This window comes from Sapajus apella, unplaced genomic scaffold (assembly GCF_009761245.1).
Source record: "Sapajus apella isolate SASKATOON/1434 unplaced genomic scaffold, GSC_monkey_1.0 scaffold120, whole genome shotgun sequence".
Taxonomy (NCBI): domain Eukaryota; kingdom Metazoa; phylum Chordata; class Mammalia; order Primates; family Cebidae; genus Sapajus; species Sapajus apella.
This window is the reverse complement of record NW_022437060.1, coordinates 1,575,056-1,579,630: the sequence shown is the minus strand read 5'-3', so window position 1 is coordinate 1,579,630 and position 4,575 is coordinate 1,575,056. Positions and strand designations below refer to the sequence as shown.

At 35.4% G+C, this 4,575-nt stretch overlaps 1 non-coding gene across 1 annotated transcript; it reads left to right on the top strand.

Annotated features, from left to right (window-relative positions):
• The first annotated feature begins 448 nt into the window (after positions 1-448).
• LOC116538558 lies at positions 449-555 on the top strand. Its single transcript, XR_004263686.1, has one exon. It is a non-coding gene; the product is annotated as a U6 spliceosomal RNA (small nuclear RNA).
• Positions 556-4,575: the final 4,020 nt, after the last annotated feature.

Genomic DNA, 4,575 nt, shown 5'->3' with positions numbered 1-4,575 from the left:
CCACCATGCCCGACCAATTATTTTTATATAAATATTATTATATTTATTATATATATGTATTATATATTATATAATATATATACTATATTATGTATAAAATGATATACATATTATATCATTATATATTACATAACTATAATTATATAATATATATAACATATAATAAATAATATATATATATTTATATTATATCATATATTATATCATATAATATAAATATATTATGTAATTATATATTATAAAATTATATAATTATATAATAGATATAGTATAATATACATTATAATATATATAATATATAATATACATTGAGTAATATACATTATAATATAATATTATATATTACATGTATTATATAATATATAATATGCATTATATATTATATATTATATATCATATATATAATATATACTTTTATATATTATATATATTATATGTATATAAGATGGTGCTCGCTTCGGCAGCACATATACTAAAATTGGAACGATACAGAGAAGATTAGCATGGCCCCTGCGCAAGGATGACATGCAGATTCGTGAAGCGTTCCATGTTTTTACTATTCCAAACAATACAAAAAGAGGGAATTCTTCCCAAATCATTTTATGAGACCAACATCATCCTGATTCCAAAACCCGGCAGAGACTCAACAAGAAAAGAAAACTTCAGGCCAATATCCATGATGAACATAGATGTAAAAATCTTCAATAAAATACTGACAAGCCGATTGCAACAGCACATCAAAAAGCTTATCCACCATGATCAAGTAGGCTTCATCCCGGGGATGCAAGGCTGGTTCAACATACGCAAGCCTATAAACCTAATTCACCACATAAACAGAACCAAAGACAAAAACCACATGATTGTCTCAATTGATGCAGAGAAGGCCTTTGACAAAATTCAACAGCCCTTTATGCTAAAAGCCCTCAATAAGCTAGGTATTGATGGAATGTATCTCAAAATAATAAAAGCTATTTATGACAAACCAACAGCCAATATCATACTGAATGGGCAAAACCTGGAAGCATTCCCCTTGAAATGTGGCACCAGGCAAGGATGCCCTCTCTCACCACTGTTATTCAATATAGTATTAGAAGTTCTAGCCAGAGCAATCAGGCAAGAAAAAGAAATAAAGGAATAGGAAAGGAGGAAGTCAAATTGTCTCTATTTGCAGATGACATGATTGTATATCTAGAATACCCCATCATCTCAGCCCCAAATCTCCTGAAACTGATAAGCAAGTTCAGCAAAGTCTCAGGATACAAAATCAATGTGCAAAAATCACATGCATTCCTATACACCAATAACAGACTTAAAGAGAGCCAAATCAAGAACAAACTTCCGTTCACAATTGCCACAAAGAGAATAAAATACCTAGGAATACAACTAACAAGGAACGTAAAGGACCTCTCCAAGGAGAACTACAAGCCACTGCTCAACGAAATAAGAGAGGACACAAACAGATGGAGAAACATTCCATATTCACGGTTAGGAAGAATCAATATCGTGAAAATGGCCATACTGCCCAAAGTAATTTACAGATTCAATGCTATCCCCATCAAGCTACCAGTGACCTTCTTCGCAGAACTGGAAAAAACCACCTTAAACTTCATATGGAACCAAAAGAGAGCCCGCATAGCCAAGTCAATTCTAAGCAAAAAGAAGAAAGCGGGAGGCATCACACTACCGGACTACAAACTATACTACAGGGCTACAGTAATCCAAACAGCATGGTACTGGTACCAAAACAGAGATATAGACCAATGGAACAGAACAGAGGTCTCGGAGGCAACACAACATATCTACAACCATCTGATCTTTGACAAACCAGACAAAAATAAGCAATGGGGAAAGGATTCCCTGCTCAATAAATGGTATTGGGAAAGCTGGCTAGCCATGTGCAGAAAGCAGAAACTGGACCCCTTCCCGACACCTTACACTAAAATTAATTCCAGATGGATTAAAGACTTAAACATAAGACCTAACACCATAAAAACCCTAGAAGAAAATCTAGGCAAAACCATTCAGGACGTAGGTGTAGGCAAGGACTTCATGACCAAAACACCAAAAGCATTGACAACAAAAGCCAAAATAGACAAATGGGACCTAATCAAACTCCGCAGCTTCTGCACAGCAAAAGAAACAATCATTAGAGTGAATCGGCAACCAACAGATTGGGAAAAAATTTTTGCAGTTTACCCATCTGACAAAGGGCGGATATCCAGAATTTACAAAGAACTAAAACAGATTTACAAGAAAAAAAAACTAACAAGCCCATTCAAAAGTGGGCAAAGGATATGAACAGACACTTTACAAAAGAAGACATACGTGAGGCCAACAAATATATGAAAAAATGCTCATCATCACTGGTCATCAGAGAAATGCAAATCAAAACAACATTGAGATACCATCTCACGCCAGTTAGAATGGTGGTCACTAAAAAATCTGGAGACAGCAGATGCTGGAGAGGATGTGGAGAAATAGGAACACTTTTGCACTGTTGGTGGGAGTGTAAATTAGTTCAACCATTGTGGAAGACAGTGTGGAGATTCCTCAAGGACCTAGAAATAGAAATTCCATTTGACCAAGCAATCCCATTACTGGGTATATATCCAAAGGATTACAAATCGTTCTACTATAAGGACACGTGCACATGAATGTTCATTGCAGCACTGTTCACAATAGCAAAGACCTGGAACCAACCCAAATGCCCATCGACGATAGACTGGATAGGGAAAATGTGGCACATATACACCATGGAATATTATGCAGCTATCAAAAACGATGAGTTTGGGTCCTTTGTAGGGACATGGATGAACCTGGAAACCATCATTCTCAGCAAGCTGACAGAAGAGCAGAAGATCAAACACCACATGTTCTCACTCATAGGCGGGTGTTGAACAATGAGAACACATGGACACAGGGAAGGGAGCACTACACACTGGGGTCAGTTGAGGGAAATAGGGGAGGGACGGTGGGACGTGGGGAGCTGGGGAGAGATAGCAAGGGGATAAATGCCAGACGTAGCTGATGGGGAGGAAGGCAGCAAATCACACAGCCACGTGTGTACCTATGCAACAATTTTGCATGTTCTTCACATGTACCCCAAAACCTAAAATGCAATAAAATAAATGGGAAAAAAAAGATATATATAATATATACAATGTATATTATATATTATATAATAATTTATATATAGACCAATTATTTATATTTATATATAATTGGTCTATATTTATATATTTAGATTTTTCATTGTTACATTTTATTTAACTATGATATAATTTACAAACAACCAAATGCCCAAAATTTGAGTATATCATTTCAATGAATTGTGGGAGATTACTGTCTTGTAAATCCTCAATGAAGCACTTTTTCTGTCAATCTCTTGCATGCACAAATCCAGGCAAACATTGATCTGCTTTCTGGCACTATCAATTAAAATCTCATACAAATGAATTCATATAATATGTAGTCTATTCTTCCTGGCTTCTTTCACTGAGGATATTTTTAAGTTTCATTTGTGATTACATATATATATATATGTATATAATATTATATATATATATATATATATATAAAATTTTATTATTTTACTTTATTTTTTAACTTTTTAAAAATTATACATTGAGTTCTGGGGTGCATGTGCAGATTGTACAGGTTTGTTACATAGGTATACACATGCCATGGTGGCTTGCTGCATCTCTCTCCTAGTCATCTATATTAGGTGTTTCTCCTAATACTGCCCCTTCCCAATCCCCCCACCCCCTGCTATCTCTCCCCTAGTCCCCACAATTCCCAATAGGCCCTGGTGTATGATGTTCCCCACCTGTGTTCATGTGTTCTCATTGTTCAACACCCACTTATGAGTCAGAACATGCAGCGTTTGGTTTTCTGTTCTTGTGTCAGTTTGCTGAGAATGATGTTTTCCAGATTCATCCATGTCCCGACAAAGGACATGAACTCACCCATTTTTATGGCTGCATAGTATTACATGATGTATATGTGCCACAGTTTCTTTATCCAGTCTATCTATCATTGATGGGCATTTGGGTTGGTTCTAAATCTTTGCTATTGTAAACAGTGCTGCAGTGAACATACGTGTGCACGTGTCTTTATAATAGAATGATTTATAATCCTTTGAGTATATACCCAGTAATGAGATTGCTGGGTCAAATGGTATTTCTATTTCTATATCCTTGAGGAATTGTCACACTGTCTTCCACAGTGGTTGAACTAATTTCCACTCCCACCAACAGTGTAAAAGTGTTCCTATTTCTCCACATCCTCTCAGCATCTGTTGTCTCCAGATGTTTTAATGATCACCACCCTAACTGACATGAGATGGTATCTCAATATGGTTTTGATTTGCATTTCTCTAATGACCAGTGACAACGAGCATTTTGTCAAATGTTTGTTGGCTGCATAAATGTCTTCTTTTGAAAAGTGTCTGTTCATATCTTTCACTCACTTTTTGATGGAGTTGTTTAATTCTTTTCTTGTAGACTTATTTAAGTTCTTTGTAGATTCTAGTTATTAGCCCTTTGTCAGATGGATAGATTGCAAAATTTTTTCCCA